Source organism: Tenrec ecaudatus, chromosome 15 (genome assembly GCF_050624435.1).
Source record: "Tenrec ecaudatus isolate mTenEca1 chromosome 15, mTenEca1.hap1, whole genome shotgun sequence".
Lineage (NCBI taxonomy): Eukaryota > Metazoa > Chordata > Mammalia > Afrosoricida > Tenrecidae > Tenrec > Tenrec ecaudatus.
The window spans coordinates 90682936-90705375 of record NC_134544.1 but is presented as its reverse complement, the minus strand read 5'-3'; the positions used below and the strand labels follow the sequence as shown (position 1 = coordinate 90705375).

The 22440-nt window shown below is 41.5% G+C and overlaps 1 pseudogene; it reads left to right on the top strand.

The window, feature by feature from the left end:
* Positions 1–1160: 1160 nt before the first annotated feature.
* LOC142427589 (COMM domain-containing protein 2 pseudogene) lies at positions 1161–20807 on the top strand (annotated as a pseudogene).
* The last annotated feature ends 1633 nt before the right edge of the window (positions 20808–22440 follow it).

The window sequence follows — 22440 nt, the reverse complement described above, 5'->3', positions numbered from 1 at the left end:
CTCATTTAAGTAACAAACTACAACAGGCATTTGCCTATGAGTGTTCCTGGCTGTGATACGAGTGAGGGACTATGAACAGTGTGCTAATGCGCAGGCACCACAGCTCCACCAGAAAGTGTCTCCAGAGCTGGTTGTTGAAACAAGTTGGGTGACAGAGATGGGAGTGATGTGACCCACAGGCATGCCTTGAATTAGTAGGCTCCATAGAGTCCAGTATTTTCAATTAGAAAATTATATGTTTGGTAAAGTGGAGGGGCAGTGAAAAAAAAGAATCCCTCTCCTAAATGGATTAAAAAAGTGACGGCAACAATGGGTTCATTCTAAATTGTGAGGATGGCACAGGAGAGTGCAGTGCTTTGTTCTGTTGTGTGCTCGGTTCCTGTCGGGTAGGGCTGACTCAATGACAGCTAACATGACAACAGCCTTAGAAGCCACGAGTAAACACTAAACACAAGCGTTTTTATTTTAATAAAAAAGGGAAGAGGTTTCTTAAAAGTTAAAAAAAAAAAAAAACTCAGAACAGACAAAAGTGTCAACAAGATCACTGAGGAATTCCTACCCCTCATTTTTTTTTTACATTTTATTAGAGGCTCATATAACTCTTGTCACAATCCATACCTACCCCTCATTTTATCGTTCTTTTGGAGGTGAGCTGGAGGGAATTCTGTAAGGTCCACGCAGCATGCCATATGGCAGAGTACTATCACGAATGTGGACTCTAGTATAAGAGAAACACACTCAATTGTGCGTGGCCTTTTGTCTTTCAAGGAAGTGAAAATCATCTAGTTCTCTACACTGAGAGCTCAGCTGGAAGATCACAGAGGATCCAACAGAGCAAGGCATTGATGACAGTTGAGTGGGTTTCAGACTACTTTGAAGGTCTATAATCGATTGAATGAAAATAAAATTTCATGAGATAGATGAAAACTAAAAATAAAATTTCATGAGAGAGGATGAATAAACACCTTTTTACTGTTCTGTTGTTTAAATTCAAGTTGTTGGGTTCAAACGTAACAATAGGGGCCCCAAGGAGGCTGAAGCTAAGGCTCAGAGGAAGCACAGCAAGAAATGCCAGTGCAGCAGCAAGGAGACCTGACTCCGTGTGTGTGTACAAGGTGCTCAAGTAGGTCCACCTGGACTCCAGCATCTCGTCCAGGGCCATGGGCACCGTGAACTTGCTGCTCAACAACCCACTGGAGCGCATCACCTGCCAGGCATCTCAACTGGCACATTCCAAACAGCACTCCACCATCATCACTGCCCAGCACATCCAGGGGGTCGTGCACCGACTGCTGCCTGGCCAACTGGCCAAGAATGTAGTGGCCAAAGGCCACCAGCTCCAAATAAACTGTCCTTCAGCCACATAGTACTCAAAACCCACTTCTGTTTTCATGCCACAGAAAGGTCGAAAAATTTGGCACTATCTAGTTTTGGGTTTGTTTGTTTCAGTTTGGTTGTTTGACTCTTTGGCACACAGTTTATTTAGTTAGTTTTTGTGATGGAGATCTTTTCTTTTTGAACACATTTTGGGGCACTTGATCCATACATTCCACAATTGAACAGTTCAAACAAAAATTGTACAATCATTAGAATTATTTCATACCATTGTCTTCTTTCCCACCACGATTAAATCGCCTTTCAAATGACCTGTGTAGTCACCTTCTGTTCTAGTGCTCAGTTCCCTCCTTCCCTCATTCTTTACTCCCCAAATCCCCTCCTCCTCCCCAACTCAGCAACCCCATCCCCACCCCACAGCTGACATGCCTATAAGCCCTCCCATCATTTCTTATCTGTAGGCATCCACTCCTTCGGTGCTCCACCAACTGATAAACCCAACAGAAACTAACGAAAAGAAACAGTGTGGGAAGGATAAAACCATAGTAATGTACCGACAAAAATACAACCAGTAAAAATAGGGCCACCCTCAACATCTTAAAAGCCAGGGAAGACGTCTTTGTCATAATAGATCTTGCACCTAAAACAGACTCTGGTCGGGTCCAGAGGGAGGTCACAGAAGCAAGACCCCGGGGCTCACCTCTGAGATGAAGAGGTGCCAGGAATCTCAGGGAGGAGGCGGCGCGGTGTGGAAAGGAAACAATGGGGGGGGGGGGGTTAGGAGACCCGCAAAGCGACGAATCTGGGAACCCCGAAACCCAAAATCCCAGACTGGGATTTTCTCCTTTCTCCAACAGGGATTCCCACCATGAACCCCAAGCAACCCAAAAGCTGACAAATAGGACCGGCCTCGGGGACACCGCCCACCTCTGCCCATGAGCGGGGCGCAGGCAGCGGTTGGGGGGAGGAGACAAAGGGTCCTCGCAGACCGCTATGTGCAGCAGGGTCACCCTAAAATGGCCTACGCCCACACGCACGTCCCCGGAACCCCCTACCTGGGAGGGCTGGCAACAGGGTGCTCAGGCCGTGGGCGCTTCTCGGCACCACGTGCAGCATCCAGGTCAGCAGAATCTGCGATGTGAGCTGCAGTCCCGGCGAGGACACTGCCACTTCCGGCCCTGTCTGGGCATGACCCAGGGTGGGAGGAGCTTGCAGGGTCAGGGAGGAGTAGGGTCTCCGCCTTCACTTCCTCTCAAGGCAGCTCTTGTCCCGCCCATTTCTACCGCTGCACAAACCCCAGTGCCTGGCGAGGGATGGGCGGGGCCGGGCCGGGCGGGGCGCGGCGCAAAGGTGAGGAGGTCCAGCGCAAATGGGCTCAAGGCAGCACCCAGCGGTCGGAAACGATAGAGATCTACATTTGTTTTATGAAAAATAAAATTAACCAAATATGTAGAAATTATCAACTAATTAAATTACAACCACATGCAAGTAAAATTTTGCAGAAGATAATTTAATAATGATTGCAGCAGTACATCAACAAGGAGCCTCCAGAAATGCAGTGTGGATTCACAAAAGAATGTGAAACAAGATATCATTGCTGACATCAGGTGGGTATTGACTGAAAGCTACCAGTTTTATTGTTGGGTTTTATTGACTACGCAAAAGCATTTGACTGTGTGGGTCTCTGACAGGTATACTTATGTCACTTAAATCTGTCATAGATTTATGTCAACTTGAAGGTGTATGAAAATATAGTGGTGGAATACAACCCGTCGATCAGGTCACAGCCTGGTGATGCCTCCTGGGGGGTGTGCCCTTCTAATAATTAGAGAAACTTGGAACGTCCCTCTCTGCCACTCCATCTTCCTGCCAGATAGAACTCTGCCCCCCCACACACACAGGGTGGCCCCACGTGGGCTGCTCAGCCTGAGAGCTATTTGTTTGATAAAGTGCTATCATGCCTTATATCATTCACCTTCATGTCTTTTTATTCCTATCCTTAGTAATTAACATATCTAAAGTGCACAAGTATATGTATATAGTTCAATAAATTTTAGCTCTGTATACACATAAGTTTTCTATTGTTATGAAGAGTTACAGTTTTGGAAATTCACAGGGACAGTTCAACCTTGTCTCATAGGGTCACTATGAGACAAAACTGACTTGATGACAGTAATTCTTTTTTTGTGTACACATGTATGTATCATACAGTTCAGCACACCAAGTCCCCATGCATGTTTGAGCACTCTCCACAACCCCTCCCCATATTGATTATCTTCATCTGATAATGGTGTTATTCTGGGTTGCCTAGAGAAACAAATTCAGAGACTCATGTGTATAAGAGCTTTATGCAATGGAGATCCCCTCATAGAGGGGTTTAGGAGAGGAGACGGGTTAAATAGGGTGCGAGGTAGTACCGATGAAGAACACAGCTTTCCCCCAGATCCTGGATGCTTCCTCCCCCCAACTACCATGATCCGAAATCTACCTTGCAGGGCTGGATAGGGCAGAGGTTGTACACTGGTGCATATGGGAGCTGGAGACACAGGGAATCCAGGGTGGATGATACCTTCAGGACCAAGGGTGTGAGGGGCGATGCTGGGAGAATGGAGGGTGAGTGGGTTGGAAAGGGGGAACTGATTACAAGGATCCACGTGACCTCTTCCCTGGGAGAGGGACAGCAGAGAAGGGGGCGAGGGGAGACTCCGGATAGGGCAAGATATGACAAAATAACGATGTATATATTACCAAGGGCACATGAGGGAGGGGGGAGAGGGGAGGGAGGGGAAAAAAAAGAGGACCTGATGCAATGGGCTTAAGTGGAGAGCAAATGCTTTGAGAATGATTGGGGCAGGGAATGTATGGGTGTGCTTTATACAATTGATGTATGTATATGTATGGATTGTGATAAGAGTTGTATGAGCCCCTAATAAATTGTTTAAAAAAAGAGCTTTATGTACTATACAATTTGTATATTAAGAAAACATTCCAGCCCCATGCAAATGAAGACCATAAGTCCGATATTAGCCCGTATGTCCAGTAGCAGACTGTAAATTCCTCTTTAGACTCATGCAAAGCATGGAATGACGCTGAGTGCAAGAAGATTACAGGCCAGTGGGTTGAAAGTCTCCGAGATCCATGTCAGTGGAAGCATCTCAACGCTGGCACATGGCTCCTCCAGCTCCCGGACTCTACAGTAGGTCCATATGTCCTGTCAGTAGGAAAGTCTAGCAGGAATTGGGTGTGTGCCCCACTTCCAGTGAGCTATTTATCTCTAGCTCCTCCAAATGAGGTCATCAAGCTGCGACCCTTCACTCTTTAAGAGTCTCAAGTTGACAACAGATTAGGTAACTACCACACGCATTAATCAAGCTCAAGGTGGAGTTACCTCACCTTACCACCTGTGGCAATGACAAGGTCACAGTCCATGTATGAATGATCTATACAAGCATCCCCAGCTGTCCACACCATAGTATCCCTTTTACCTTGTGAACAGAAGACAAAACAGTAACAAAGCTAGAAAAACTAACCCAGCAAGTTGAAACATGAGTGCTAGTTCTTCAAACACCTGTGAGTAGAGCTCAGGGTGAGATCAACACAAACATCTCATTCAGAAGGGGCAAGTCTGCAGGGTGCACAGGATGGTTGAAACATACGAACCAACCCAGTCGAAGTAGCAGAGGGCAAGATCGTTATTGATAGTTCACTGAACTTGGAGTTATTCCCAGAAAGCAAGTATTAACATAGATTTATTTCCTATTTATTTCTGGAGTTTTCTTAACTTTTAACCAATAAGCTTTCATTACAACTTTATTAAGACATCATGCTTCCACCAGTAGACTGTTGTTAGCTTTCATTGAACGGGTTGCGAATCATAGAGACTCTACGTACAATAGAATGAAACAGTGCCTTGTCCTGCACCATCCTCAGTCTTTACAATGTCTGATACCATTGTTATAGTCACAGGGTTCGTCCACCTTGGTGACCCTGTACTTCAACATCTATGAGGTCCTTTTCCCAAGAATAGTCCCTCCTGATATTGTGTCCAAAGTCTGTGTGAAAGAACCTTGTCTCTTAACTCCCAATGAGAATTCTGGTTTCCTGCTTCTGCAACAAGTCTTTTTGAAGATATTATTATTATTTATTTTAAGAGGGACACCACTAACTTCCCTTTCAATCTCTCCATTCAGGAACATTATTACTTAACATGATCACTGTTTTTTATCCATCTTAACATACAGTTTGGTGGCACTTTTGAAGACATCAGAGAAGACCACATTTTATTTAGTCTGTTAATCCAAAGACGACAAATCTGGGATGATTTCCACGTTCAGCCCCTTCGAACGCCTTGTGAATAATTGCCAGCCTGCCTTTAGGAACACAAGTAAGGGATGATTCTGGTAGTATATATATTGAGCTTGTATTCAGTTAGTTTAACTAGTAAAATTCGGAATCATGAAAGTTCATCATGTGCTTCAGTATTCCCAATATTTATTCAATTCATGCTTGTCTCATTCATATGCAATCCTTTTATGAATATCCTCTGTGAGGCCTTTGTATGAATTTGTGTAAGTATGTTTTGCAGGATAGAATCAATGGATGTTGGTTTCAGCATATTGTGTTTGTTAGTCCAGGTAGATTAGAGAAACAAATTCATAGACACACATATGTGTATAAGAAAAAGCTTTATATACAAACCTAATTGGGTATTAAAGAAACATTCCAGCCCAGTCCAGATCAAGTCCATACACCCAATATTAACCCAGATGTCCAATACTAGTCCATAAATTTTTCATTACACTCATGCAGCTTAGCAATAATGCTGAATACAGGAAGATCACAAGCCAGTGGGTGGAAAGTCTTGTGGATCCAGTGGCGGTAGAAGCACCTCGGTGCTGGCAAGGGTCTCTACATGGCTCCTACATCTCCCAGGCCTCTGGCTCCATCAGCCTCTCTCCAAGGGGCTTGTCAAAAGTGAAGTCTAGCAGGAAGTGTGTGTGTTCCACCCCCAGTGAGCTATTTATCTCTTTAGTGCCTACAAATGAGGTCATGAAGCTGCGACCTGATTGACAGGCTAACCTCCACCCCTTCACTCTTAAGTCTAAAATTGACAACAGATTATGTAACTACCACATTGAGTGTGCTTTTTTGGGTTAGGTCTGTTTATTCATTTCCAACTTGTAACAACCCTGTATACAAAAGAACAAAAATAATGTACATTATTGAGCCATCTTCAATATAATTCCTAAGTTTGAGCCCATTATTGAAGCTACTGTGTCAGTTCATCTCCTCATGGGCCTTACTCTATTTGACTGTCCTCTACTTTGCCAAGGATGATACCCTTTTCCAAGTACTGGTCTCTCTTGATATCATGTTTAAAAAAAGTGAGAGGAAGTACCATCATCTTGTTTCTAAGGAATATTCTGGATGTACTATTCCAAGAAAGATTTGCTTGTTCCTTTGGCCAAACCAAAACCACTAGCATTAAGTCAGTGCTGACTCATAGCGACCGCCCTGTGCGTTTCCAGGACTGTAAAGGTTTACAGGAGTAGAAAGCCCAGTCTTTCTCCTGAAGAGCGTCTGCTGCTGGTGGTTCATCAGTTAACCTTTACTCTGCGATCCTCATGGTTGGTTCCTTTGACAGTCCATGGTAATTCCAATATTCCTCAATAGCACCACAATTCACATGCAATGATTCTTTACTATTCTTTACTCAATGCTCAACGTTCACAAGCACATGAAGCAATTGAAAATGCCATCACTTGAGTTAAACTTGGTATGACGACATATGGCAGTACATTTGATTTAAGTAAAGACATGGTTACCCAATTTAGCAATATTTTTGGTCATTTGTATGTTGTCTGGCCACACTAGAACATTCCATTGTTTAAATATAGACTAATGTAGGTGTCATGAATCAGAAGAGATATGGCCCTGGTTTGTGGTGAATATTTTCATTTCTTATCTATTTACATAGCCATTTATCCTCCTTTCTGTTTGGCTGTTTGTTTCTCTCTCTAGTGATGTCTCTACCTATCACTGGGAATAAAAATGTCCTCGATCTGTGGCTGCATTTACCTCCCAGAACAGACTACACTCTTGTGTGGATTAAGAGAACGGGGCAGTGGATAAAGAGAAGACTTCAGAAAAACTCTGGATTATCCTAAGGGCACTGCCAGCAGCATTGAGTGGGAGGAGCACACCCAGGGTCCTCACTTCATCCTGTCCACCTTGATGAACAAATGCGCCTCCAACATGCGAATTCCTCTTTGGCAGCCAGATGAAGCCACAGCACACATATGCTTAAAAATGCGCAGTCCTCATCAGCCCGGAGAGCATTTTTTGGGTGTCATGAATCTTATCCACAAGAACATGAAGCATGTGCAGATTTTCCTCGTTCTAGTGGCAACTCTGGGTGGTGAGTGCTTCTGGGATTCCAACATCAAGTCTGTGGATGCAGCATCTGAGCACATGACTCACGGTGTTTCTCTTTATCCCCAGGTGTCCTGGCCCAGGTGCAGCTACAAGAGTCAGGCTCTGGACTTGTGAAGCCCTCACAAACCCGGTCTCTCACCTGTGCTGTCTCTGGATTCTTTTTAACTGGCTATTATGTGCACTGGATTGGCCAGGCTCCAGGAAAGGTCCTGGGGTGGGGCAGGGTATTAGCTTATGATGGGAAAACATACTATATATAATCCGTCTCTCCAGTCAAGAGTCAGCATCACCAAGAACACCTCCAAGAGCCAAGTTTATTTAAAACTGAGCTCTGTGAATCCCGAGAACACAGCCATGTATTACTGTGCTAGAGACACAGTAATGGGAAGTCAGTGTGAGCCCAGGCACAAACCTCCCTGCATCAGGCCATGGTTCCAGGCCACGCAAGAGAGGAGTCAGGGATGCTTTCCGCTCAGAAGCTGCAGTTTCCCCCACATTTTCAGCACATCTCTAGGGATTATCATGTATACACTCTGGGGAAACTTCATGCATCTGAATGTCTTCTTTTCATTGGAATGGGCTTTGTCTGTCTTTGACCATATATACAACAGAGTTCACAGTTATATGTCTTGATAAGATATGTCTGCAATTGACTGTACTAACTAGTATTTGTTGTCAAAGCCAGAGACATTCCAAAACACCAAACACCACCAGAGTCTATGCCAACTTACAGTGATGCTATTGTGAGTTTCCGAGACTATAACTGTTTACAGGAGTAAAAAGCCATGGAACGTCTGGTTGTTTTAAACTGTGTACGTGCAGATCTCAGCCCAAAGCATAACTACTTTACACAAGAGGGATCCTTAAAGAAACTTTAATGCTGGAAAAATCTCTCTTGTGAGTCCCAAATTTTCTCTAAGCAATCGGATGTATTCATTCATATATGCTCACACATGTATATTTATGCAATAATTTTAACTTACAGTGACCTGGATAATATTGTATGTGTTGATAGTCTTAGGTATGCTTGAATTGGCTTCAACTCACAGAGATCCTATGTGCAACACAATGAAATGCTGCCCGGACGTGCACTATGCGCACAATCATTCCTCTGTTTGGACTGATCACTGCAGCCATTGTGATAATCATCTCATTGATAGTCTCTCTCGTTTTCATTGACATTTTACTTCACCAAGCACAAGATCATTCTCCGGGGACTAGTTCCTCCTGATGACATGACCAAATGAGTGCAATGAAGTCTTGCTCGAATGCTTCCAAGAAATATTCAAGATGTTGGACAACAGAAAAGTGGATAAAGGGAGATGTCAGTGTAAAATATAACAAAATAATCTACAAATTATTAAGGGTTCATGACGGAGGGCGGGAGCAGGGTTGGAGGGAAAAAAAGGAGGAGCTGATACCAAGGGCTCAAGTAGAAAGCAATGATCAAGACAGTGTGTTCTGTTACAAATTTCCCGTTGTTGTGTTTCCCCACATAAACATCTCCCCTTTCCCCCGGCATTGTTATCCGACCTGAGAAGAACCTTGTGTTTTGATTTGTTGTTGTTTTGTTTTTGATGCTGTTAAATGCCAGAGTGCATTCCAATTCTACGTGAGTCAATGGACAACAGAACTAAAGAATGCCTAGTTCAGCACCACAATCACAAGGACTCTTTTTGAGCCCATCGTTACAGCCACCGTGTCAGTCCAGCTCATGATGTAGCTTCTTCTTCACTGATCCCCTACTTTATCATGGAGGAGGTCTTTCTCAAGGGACTGGGAGGGATCATGATAATGTTGCATGAAACAAAGTCTCACTCTCCTTGATTCTAAGGAACTCTCTGGCTGTATTTCACTCGAAACAGATGTTTCTTTTATTGAAAGCCTGTCCACGGTACTTTCATCATTCTTTTTAACACCATAAGTCAAAGGTCATCATTTTTATGGCCTTCCTTATTCATATAATAATATTTAAAATTTTAACTTGGCTTCTAAAAGGGACATTTAAGAAGTCCTGTAATATGAGCCTGTTGGTGCAGATATAAAAAGGGCTATGGTGGTGCTGTGGGATAAGATTTGTTTGCTCACTACAAGGTCAGGGATTCAAACCAGCCAACGGTTCCCCGAGTAAGATGACATTGTTTATTGCTGTAAATAATTACAGTCAGAGAAAGCCTAATGAGTACTTCTTAGTCCTCTAAGGTTCCTATGAGGCAGAAAAGATGAAATCACAGTGGTTTGGTTTTAGAGAAAGAGCTTGTTCGTTTCCTAGCTCAGCTGCTTGCTCTATTGGTTTTCCCTCAATGCAGAAGAATGTCTGGGGTGTTTATAGCGCTCAGACCTCAGAAAGAATGAATTAATGCATACATTAGTGGATGCATATGTTCAAACCAAACAATAATGCTGCACTGGAACTCATAATTTTCTAATTGCAAATGTGGACTCTATGGAGCCTACTAATTCAAGGTATGCCTGTGGGTCACATCACTCCCATCTCTGTCACCCAACTTGTTTCAACAACCAGCTCTGGAGACACTTTCTGGTGGAGCTGTGGTGCCTGCGCATTAGCACACTGTTCATAGTCCCTCACTCGTATCACAGCCAGGAACACTCATAGGCAAATGCCTGTTGTGGTTTGTTACTTAAATGAGGCCACCACCTTCACCACCCTGCAATCAGGGGATCCCAGAGACTTCTGAGTCAGTCTTTGATACAGAAATGTCTACCTCCTTTCTACTCCTCCTGATGTAGCTGGGTCTCCCATCAGGTCAGAGACCGGCAGATGCAGGTGGCCACAGCAGATTCAAAGACCCATGGATCCTTTAATGCTTGTTGTGACCTTGCTTATCCTGGGTCTATTTGATTTCTCTTTTTAAACTTGATAATTTCCATGTCCTTAACGATGGATGCTGGAATCTTGTTCAGAATTGCATTGTCATTACACATCGCTTAGAGCAGTGGTTCTCAACCTGCCTAATGCCGCAAACCTTTAACACAGTTCAACTTGTTTTAGTTACTAGTTCATAACTGTAATTTTACTACTGTTATGAATCATGAGATCCCTGTGAAAGGGTTGTTCGACCCCCAAAAGGGTTGTGACTCACAAGTTAAGAACCACTGTTGTAGACCACATTAACCGAAATAATTTTATTTCATAATTTTAATTTAAATCAGTAACTTTTAATATAACTTTCAATTTATCTCGTGACTTTCAGGAAACACTCAGGGATCATGTTGGGTGGAATCTCAGTCCAAAGGAGAGATTCAGGTTCTAGATCAAGGTCCTGGCCCTCAGCCTGTATGCATTCCTAGATTACAGCCAGGACAGCATGCCAGACTTAAGACAAAGCCATCTTGGGAGAAAAGGCTCCATTCATCTGTAGAGATTTCAATCAGGCACTAGATAAGATCAGAAAAACCAAACAATAACATAGTAGTTAGAATTTTATCCTGTAAACTTTTATTCTTGTTTGCCAATTAACAGAACACAACTGCATCCAATTGGATTGTATTATCCTTGGAATCATATTTTCTGCCATCATTTCCACATTTCAGAATATTGGGAGGTTTAGTGCACCTTGAGGATGACTGACCAAATCTAACTCCAAGCAGCATTTATGACTGTTCTATGCAGGTTCACAGGGAATCAGAACTGACTACAGGACCCCCAACAATTACAAAGGATCATCAAAACATTATTTGCTATGTTTGAGACTGGTATTGCAGTCACTGTATCAATGCACCTCCTTGAGGGCTTGAGAGAAGGAAATGTCTCCTCCATGGTCATTTCAGTCAACACATCCTATCTTCAGATTATCAGACTGTAGTCTGAGGACACTGTCACCTATGACTATGCAAGAAACAATGAAAACTCACATCCTGAAAATGCCAGACACCCAGGACAAAGTGAATGACTTTGACAATTCATTTGCTGTCCTTTTTTCCTCTTCTTTCACTTAGTGGTTAAAGCTTTGTGAAAAAAAGCTTTTATTTCCTGAAAATAGTTTCAGTTTTGGGCTGTTAAATCAGCTCCACAAAATTGGAGGAAACATTCTCTAGGACTCAAATCATACAATTATGCCATAAACAAAATCAAAGTCAATTCTAACACATAGGAACATTGTAGACTCTGGATTGTACATTTTTTTGGAGGTAGACCCTTTAATCATGCTTCCCAGATGCTGGATTTCAGGTGGTCAATGCCCTACCCACCGTGAATCCAGGGTTTCTATATGCTCATAACAATTTAACAAAACAAAACCAATCTAGAACTGTTTTGGATTCCATGGAGGTGATTCTGATTCACTGTGTCCCGTTGTGCACAGAGTAGAATTGCATTCCCATTTGAAAGGCTAAGACCTTTGAGAACGAACTCACTATACCTTTTGATAGCCGGGCACCATAAGCTTTGTTCACATTTGCTTATGCACCTGCTTTGTCTTCAGCTATTGTGTCAGGAAGGCGAGCATCATGGAATGCCAGTTTAATAGAAGAAAGTATTCTTTCATTGAGGGAGTGCTTGAGTGGAGGCCCAATGTCTATCTGGTACCTTAATACTAAACCTATCCATATATGTACACAGATCTATCTCCACATACTCATACATATATTTACATACATACATGCCTTTATTTAGACCTCTCCATATGCCATTTACCTCCTAGCTCCTTCCTCTATTTCCTTTTGCTTTCCTCTTATTCAACGATCATATTCAGCCTTCATTTTGGTTTCAGTAATTCTTCTCTGTTACAGTACCCTTGGTCATGCCCTACCAGGCCTCCTACACCCTCTTCACCACCGATTTGGATCACTTGTTCCCTTCTCCCTGAGTTTGTTAACACCACTTTCTTTCCCCCAACCTCCCCCTCTCCCATGTCCCCCTGGAACTGTCAGTCCCATTTGCTCCTCCAAACCAAAAAAATCTTGTCATTGTGAATGAGGGGGAGTGCAGAATGGGGACCCATAGCCCACTTGTAGGCAATTGGACATCCATCCCCTTAGAGAAGGGTCGCGGGGAGATCAGCCAGTCATGGTGCAGTGTAGTAAAAATGAAACATACAACTTTCCTCTAGTTCCTAAATGCTTCCTCCCCACCCACTATCATGACCACTATTCTACCTTACAAATCTGGCTAGACCAAAAGATATACACTGGTACAGGTAGGAACTGGAAACACAGGGAATCCAGGGTGGAAGATTCCTTCAGGACCAGTGGTAAGAGCGGCAATACCAGGAGGGTGGAGGGTGGCAGGGGTGAGGGTGGGAATGGGGATCGATTACAAGGATCTACATATAACCTCCTCCCTGGGGTAGGGACAACAGAAAAGTGGGTGGAGACATCGGACTGTGTAATAAATGACAAAATAATAATTTATAAATTGTCAAGGGTTCATGAGGAAGGGGGAGTCCAGAGTGAGGGGTAAAATGAGGAACTGATGCCAGGGGCTTAAGTGAAGAGCAAATGCTTTGAGAATGATGAGGGAAATGAATGTACAAATGTGCTTTACATAATTGATGTAAAGAACTTCTCTTAAGCTTGACTCATGCCCCATTTTAGAATTTTTAAAATGCTGTTCTGGCCTCTTTCATCACTAAAGTATGTAACCTCTTTGTCTACCACACCCAGTTTTGCGCCATCGCAATGTTTTATTATTCAAATGTCAATATCCTCCTGTTCTCAGAATGTGCACATTTTCCATACCCCATTCCACCCTGCCTCACAAAGTTAAAAAGATTACGCTTATATTAGCTTCTGTAAACTGCTTGCTGAAAGGAATGTGGAATCCCCCAACCTTCCCTACATACACACTGAAAGCTTTATAATAGCTTCAACCACTCCTAATTGCCAAACCAACAGCGGTTTTTGCCCTTATAAACTCACCTGAATATAATTTTCAGCTTTGAGTAATTTAGCCGAGATTTGAATCCTCCCAAAGGCCACCAGCTATAATAAAGACTCCCAATTTGGACATAAATAAAAATTGCATTACTAATGCACATTAGAAGACTACATGAGAAAAGTAAAATGAGAGCCCGTGGACAGGGAAATTTTTTTTTTAATCAATGGCACATCAGCCAAAGGGACAATTACAAATACATACAGAACTCTATATCTCAATAAGAAAATAACAAGAAACCAAATTAAAAAATGGGGAAAAGATATGAAAAAAATTGAAGTACAAATGATTAATAATGATAAGCAAATGAAGTTCACATGATTAACTTCACCAAAAATGAAATACAGATGGTTAACAAACATATAAAAAATGCTCATGCTCACTAGCCTTCAGATGCAAATTCAAACCACAATGAGATAGTACTTAACCCCTGCAATGCAAGCCCAAAACAAAGAAGCAAAACAACAAATGCTGGAGAGGATATGGAGGGATTGGGATTCATATAAACTGGCGGTGGACTTAGAGATACATACAGCCACTGTGGAAATCAATGTGGCACTACTTAAAATAACCAAAGCTTGAAGTCCCATTTGATCCAACAATACCACAATTAGACACCATGGAATTCATACACAAAGCAATATATTTTTAAAAACAACATACTAAAACAGAGATAAAGCTCAGTTGAAAATAAGAGGAATGTTTAAAACTGCAAGATTTAAAATGGGTGAAAAAGGTTCTCAAAAGATAAAGGGTCATATTTTAACTTAACTGCATCTGAATAATCCACCTTCCAAAGAATTCTGCATGGGAGCAAGGCCATTCACATTCCTGTTCTATGGTCACAGTATATCTCCAGTTAATGTAGTTAATATGGATCAAAGGAATGATCAAATGTAAAATGAAATATTGGTCTTGGTATCAAGGTACATATGCACACAGGATGAGTCTATCAGGCTTTCCCAGTAGCTGTATTCATGATTTCCTGCAGGATTTACATTGCAGTCATACACTGTGACAGACATTTTGTTCAGCCCTTCTGTCCAATCACTGCGTCAGTATATCCTATGAGCTTTGGGGAACATCAAAGAAAATATAATTGGATACTGCAGTAACTGCCAATCACTAAATCCATACGCACTGCCACATACCCTGTATTCATATGGTTTCTCTGCTGTACAAATCCTCTATTGTCACATGACTCCTTTCGGGCTAAAGGCCAGCCAATCAGAACTACATTCGTTAACATCCCAATGTAGTCTAGTGACACACGGAGAGAAACCAAAGAGGGTATTTGCAAAGTCACTATATTGCCAGAGCTTTCCTTCTTATTGAGATCACTGGTATGAGATGTCACATGACTTCCTGTAGTTTCCTATCTTGAGTGAATTTTGTATGTTTTCAGTTTTGTGTGTTTCTGTGAAGAAAACTTAGAAGCACAGGTAAAAGTTTTACCCACATTCAATGCAGTTTCATGGTAACTATCCTACCTGAAATCATTGATGAGACATAAGTGTTTAAATTTTTTTAATGTTTTTTTTATGATTTAAAACTTAACAGAGTAAATTGGTTTTCTATTCAACAGTTCATACATTGATTGCAGTCCCCAAGATACACCAGCTTTCTTCCCACTTCTGCCCACTCCCTGTGTTTTTATACTATTCATCCTTCTGTCATGTTTCTTCTAGCTTTTATAAGTTTTTAGCCATAAGCAAATGCTGTTCCTTTGATTTTGTATGGTTGATTTTCCAGGGAGTGTATGTTATTCTTCCCCTCCAAGTCTATATATAGTTGGGCTGAAAGCTGAGTCAGAGGAGTGAGTACAGGTCCAACAGTGAAACATCGCTAAAGGCCACAATCTGTAGATTCCAAGTTTCCAGCAGACCAGTAAGCCTGATCTATTTTATGGTTTTGGTTTGTTCCACTTTCTTCCCCACTCGACACAGGACTCTCTTTTGTGACCCTTTTCAGAGTAATTAGCACTGGAAGCCGAGCACCATCTAGTTCTTCTGGTCTCACGGTTGTGGAGTCTGAGGTTCACTGTGTTCCATTCATCCTTTGGAATAATTGTCCCCATACATCTTCTATTCTCTTTATTCTTATTTTATGGTACTTCTGTGCTGTCTCTGGTGGCTAACAAAGAGCATGTAGGTAGGGCAGGTACAAGTGTCATCTGGGTGGGCACTCTACTGCGTGATATAGCTGTGGATCCAGAAACACTAGGTTCTGTTCTCTTTCGGGTACTGAAAACTGGAAGAGCAATGAGGTACCTATGCACTCTGTGGAAGTCTGGAGGGTCTTCTCCCCACAAGGGTGGTCATGCCAATAGAGGGACAGCAATGCAGAACATGGATCCCCATATGGTCACAATTGTCTGTTCCCACGCTTGGCCCAGGCCAAACTCTAGCACCTCATCCTCTCTTTTGAAAGCTTTGTTACACTAACTCCAATGAAAGGTTTTCTTCTTGGAAACTGTCTAATGTTTAAGGAAACCTGACTTCCACATATAAGATTTTTTACATTTAACTCATGCAAAGAGCTTCTTTTCTTTGTGAAATCTCTGGTGTACTGTAAGGCATCACGTCTGGCTGAAAGCTTTACCACACTCAACACCTATTAAGGTTTTTCTCCACAAAGAATTCATAGATGAGTTATGAGATGTGCTTTCTGAATGAAGCCTTTGACACATTCACTACAAACAGGGTTTCTCTCTCTGCATGGTGAGTTTTCTGATGAACGATGAGCTTATTCTTCCTGAAAAAGGCTTCCCACATTCACCACATACATGGGGTTTAGCTTCTGTGTGAAGTTTCTGATATGCTATAAGCTATGTTTTCTGGCTGAAAGCTTTACCACACTCACCACATACATAGCGGTTTTCTCCTGTGAATTTGTAGCTGAGTTTTGAGATTTCCTTCCTGAATGAAGCTTTTGCCACATTCACTACACACATGGGGTTTCTCTCCAGTATGAGTTCCCTGATGAACACTGAGGTCCTTCTATCTGATAAAACCTTTTCCACATTCACCACATATGTACAGTTTCTATCGAGTATGAGTCTGCTGGTGAACAGTGAGAGAAATCATCCAGGTAAAAGCCTTTCCACATTCACCACACACATAGGGTTTCTCTAGTATGAGTTCACTGATGAACCGTGAGAGCAGTCTTCCTGATATAGCCTTTGCAATAGTCACCACATACATAGGGGTTCTCTTCAGTATGAAATCGTAGATGAGTTTTGAGGTGTGTTTTCCGGTTGAAACCTTTGCCACATTCACCACACACATAGGGTTTCTCTCCAGTATGAATTCGCTGATGAACAGTGAGAGAAGTCATCCAGGTAAAGGCTTTTCCACATTCACCACATATATGGGGTTTCTCTCTTGTATGAGTTAGTAGATGAGTTTTGAGATATGTTTTCCGAGTGAAGCCTTTTCCACATTCATCACACACATGGGGTTTCTCTCCAGTATGAGTTACTTGATGAGTTTTGAGCTGTTTTTTGAGAATGAAGCCTTTTCCACATTCATCACATACATGGGGTTTCTCGCCAGTGTGAATTCGTAGATGAGTTTTGAGATGTGTTTTCCAGTTGAAACCTTTGCCACATTCACCACATACATGGGGTTTCTCTCCAGTATGAGTTCACTGATGAACAGTGAGGTTTTTCTTCCCGATAAAAGCTTTACCACATTCACCACATACATGGGGTTTCTCTCCTGTATGAGTTAGTAGATGAGTTTTGAGATTTGTTTTCCGAATGAAGCCTTTTCCACATTCACCACATACATGGGGTTTCCGCCCAGTATGAGTTCGCTGATGAACAGTGAGAGAAGTCTTCTTGATAAAGCCTTTTCCACATTCACCACACACATGGGGTTTCTCTCCAGTATGAGTTCGCTGATGAACAGTGACCTCAATCTTCTTGAATGTTTGCCCACACTGAGTACATTCATAGGTCTTACCTAGTGTATCAGTGATCCGGTGCTCATAGAACACAGACTCCTCGATGAAGGTTGTCCCACATTTATCACCTGTGTGCGGTTTCTCAATTTCATCAGATTTCTGATGCTGATGGCATTGTGACTTCATGAGCCTAGATTGTTCACACTCAGGGAATTCCTTTTCAGTACAACATTGCTCTTGTTCAACATGGAGAAAAGTTTCCTCATCTTCACTGAGCACAACTGACTTCTGTATTTTATTGCTTCTATTCTGATTTAATTCCAGGATGATTAAATATGATTTTACGATTTTTTCATGTAAGCCAAACATCTCATCATTTTCCTTTGGAGGAAAATTATTTTTGTGCTGAGAAACAATACTTTCCAATGCATTAAATTTATAACACCGTTCTGTTCTGTCTATGCAACTTTCATATTGCGAGTGCTCAAGCAAATGATCATCATCTTTGTGGATTTCTGTAAAGCAAAAGAACATTGACTCTTTTCACCATCTTGATTGACAACAGATCTCTTAAAATATGCATTGATACAAAGTAGATCTTTAGTGACAACCCTTTTATATGAATAAAACACTATGCTTAATGTTTATTGCCCATTGGAGGTAACACAACAGTGCAAACAATCTAAATAGTTAACTTATTGTAGAAATCAGGTTGGCTATGAAAGTGATGAATGGACACAGATTTGGTATTTGCCTAAGAAGGAAGAAATTGAGACCAATAGACCACAGATGTGATAAGGCTTGCCAATTATTCAACTAAATAGACTGATACTGGCTCTTTTTAATTAGATAATCAAGTGGTTTATAAAGCTGAGATTGACAAATTAAAGAAGACTAAAATCATATTCATCATCAAAAAGTATATGGGAAGATCTTCCCTTAAGTGTAATTCTGTCAGCAGATGGTTAATATTAATATGCCTGCAAGTAAGACCAGTTACCAAAAGTGTTATTTAGATTTGTGCACCAACTGTTTAGCAAACAAAGTGTGGGGTCCAGTCCCAGAGTCAAAAGGCTCGTAGGAATAGCATGTGCAAGTAAGAAAGATAAAGCAGACAGCAAAAACGGGGTAGAGTGGCTTCATCTCCTATGCTGTAATAAGATAGTGAGGTCATTTACCAGTGAGTTTATATTGCAGCGAGGTGTGCGAGCCTCCAGAAAGCATGGACAACAGAACAGACAGATGTGAATGTGGGAATATGTTGAACTCTTTTAGAACACTTCATGATAAGTATCAGGCTGTGGGAAACAAGATCAAGAAGAGATTGGAGGCAGACCAATTCTTTATTCTCAGAATTAAAGATAGAATTAAAGATTGCAAGGCCAGGTATCTGGTTGGAGGGAAGCATTCACATTTGTAAGTTGGAGAAGAGCCCCAATTACATTCTCCTAATTAAAAATCATCCCCACAATATCCTTTCATTACAGTGCTACCTTAATGATACCTCATACAACACATGACTATTACCATCTGCGAGCAGCTTTAACTATAAGAGCAGATATGTTGTTATTGTTCTCCCTGCTCAGTGGATAGTTACTTCCCTCACTTGCCCTCAGCCTCAGCACTGGTCTTTAGTTGCTCACCCAATCACTTCAGGGACCTTCAGGGTAAAGCCACTGCCTACCTTGTTAAGTAGGTAGGCATCACTGTGAGTAAGGAGTGGGGGCGGGGCTGCATGCCCTGACACTATAAAAATTGGTGAAAGAATACAAAGCCTTTTTATGTCTGCCCTTCAATTATACAACCATCCCTTAAGACCCATCCAGAGGGAATTTAAGAGACAAAGTGATAGTTGATTGCTTGAGTGATAGCAACAAAGGGAACCTGATTGCTTTTAAAGCTAGGCATCTTTTAGCTGAGTAGCAAGAAGTCAGGTCCCTGTAGGAGCTATATTCTAACATCTTACTGGAGAGCAGTTGTGGAGACCACTCTATCTGGAGATTGTGCATTTCAGCTCTAGCTTTATCCTTGGGGCTTGGAGGTTTTCTTCTAACACTAGTACTGGTCTCCCAAGCCATGAAGTCAGGAGTATAGAGGTAAGGTTGCTTACACTTTCATCCAGGTTCTGTTTTCCACGATAACGAAATTGAGGGTGGGAGAGGGAGGGAATACGGGCAGGTGATATCAAGGAATTCAAGAAGAAAATATTTTGAAACCATGGTAGTATCAATACAATTAACTAAATAAATATATATACACTAGAAAATTTTGCATACCTTTTGCAGCCTGACATTGATCAACCATACATACAATCATGTACACAGATGAATGTAAAATTTGGGAACAATATAAGTAATTGGAAAATGCAGCCTTAGTGACAGAAATGACACACAAGTTTACCGATAAAATTTTGAGACTAATGATGAATTCAAAGCAAATTTTTATTAAACAAAAGAAATGGAAACTATACATATGGATGAACAAACAAAAATCAAATCCACCATATCCATAGAAAGAAATGGTGGAGAAGCTCATTAGTCAAAACACACCCAAGGGTTAACTGTGGAACAGATCATCAATTGCTCAAATCCAAGTAGAAGTTAGGAAAAGTAGCTAGATCACAGAGCTGAGAGACTATGTAAAGAATAAACTTGAGGAATAAAAGACTGCTGACAGATCCAGCGCGCTGGCTTCCCTCACAGTGGTCACCGAGTTCGGGCGCATCGCGGTGGAATTCCTGCGGTGAGGGTCAAACCCCAAGATCGACGAAGGCGCCGCGAGGAAACTCAACGTGAGTAGGGACACCTTCCAGCATATTGTGGAAGGGTTAACATATCTCCTCAATGAGAGCTCGAAGCTCATGACTTCCGAACTGGATTTCCAGGACTCTGTGTTTGTTCTGGGATTCTCTGAAGAACCGAACAGATTGTTGCTTCAGCTTTACCTGGACAACCGAAAGGAGATCTGAACGATTCTGAGCGAATTGGCACCAAGGCTCCCCAGTTACCACAGCCTTGAATGGAGATTAGATGCACAGCTCGCAAGCAGAAGTCTCAGGCAACAGATTAAGTCATCAGTGACGATAAAGCTACACCTCATCAGAATAGAGATCACACCACCAGAGTTCTGCAGACTGTACCAAGTGACCCTGTTCCATTTGGTGCAGCAGCTGGAACAAGCACTGGGAGAGATGAAAACAAAGCACTGTCGGAGGGTTGTCCGAAACATCAAGTAGCACCATCAAGCTGAAGACACGGATCCCTCTGCATCGTCGGGGAATTGGGGATGACAGTAATTACTCTCCAGATTTTTTTTTTAATTGTTGATGGTAATACATATCGATTAGATGAGATTTCTTTCTGTGCCAAGATACTGAGGACGTGGTAATGAACTAAAGTTCCTTTCCTGGTGCAAATTGTGTAAGATCCTTGACCAATTAAACTCTGTTTTGTATTTTAAATGTGTAAATAGGATTAAATCAAGTGGAAATGAATCTATACTGTTTATATCTTCTGTATATTTGAATGACTGTCCTGTTTTTGATACTTCTGTTGACTGGTTGATTTTCTTTATTATTTACATCCTCACTGACCAAAATTGAAAATAAATTCTGGGGATTTTTCTATTACTAAAAAAATAAAAAACTGCTGAAAGAAGACTAATGACTGAGAAGAGATGAGATGTGGGACAACACGAAAGACATCTTACATATGAAAACCAAAAGGCTACTCAAAAGACAGAAGAGAGAGAGCAATATTGAATATACTATGCATTGTTTGAATAACAACAAAAAAAATCTGTTGGAACATACAGAAAAAAATGTTCTTTAGAAGCATCAAAAGTCATCTTTCGGGGTGGGCCTAAGGAAGGCACACTGCACAGTAAGGAATATATAGTAGATATGTGTTTAATGAAGAAACCAACAACTCAGGATGTTAAAATGTCCTTTCCACTTAAAAATTATCGGAGGAACAGAAATGTTTTTAAAATCTTACAAGTAGATACTATGCTCATACTTATGATCACACTTGCTCCAATCCTTTTATCTTTAGTAGTTTGAGTTATTAATTTTTGGATGGTGTGATATGTGTCTGCAGTGAATAAACCGAGCATTCAAAAATGTAAAAAAATAAAATAAAATCTTCCAAGTAGAACAAAATTGGAGGTAGAGAGCTAAAGTATATCCTAAGCTGATAACAATTTTCTTGTTAGAAAGGTGATTTTAAAGACCTGAAAATAACAGAAGCCATAAACGTGTTTCACCAACAGGAGCAAAATATGGAGAAACATGTCTGTTGAAGAATTCCAACAGAGAAGGCAATTTGACCATCTCTATAGGAAAATAGAAAGAATTTATTTCACCAGAATGAAGAAAACTTTAAAGAAACAGGAAAACAAATGAGAAAATGGACACTAAAACCTTTAGAGAAACTCCAAGGGGGAAGCTAAGGAAGCCCAAAGGAGACGGACTCATTCATGGTGGGAGTTCAAGAACCTAGACTGTGTTGCGAACAACAAAAGGGCAAGCCATTCTTACTCAGTAGGGGAGGAATGTGCTGTATTCCGAGGCCAGTTACAAAATCAGAGTTCTCTGTTTGGAGAGAGGCTTGCAAGATGGATTTTCATAGTAAGATAGAAGCATATAAAAAAGGGTAGGTTTTGAGAATCTTAAAGACAGAAAATTAGGGAAGCAAACAAACAGTACTATAAATCAAATAAATGGAAATCTAATCTCAAGAGCTACAGGAGTACTTCTCTCAACTTCTAGGAAAAGTGAGTTCTCCTATTCAAAGAAGTACACACTTTTATGCATTTTCCGACACCTGTCTTGGATGTGAGGCCTTCTACTACTTGAATCAACGCCCCCA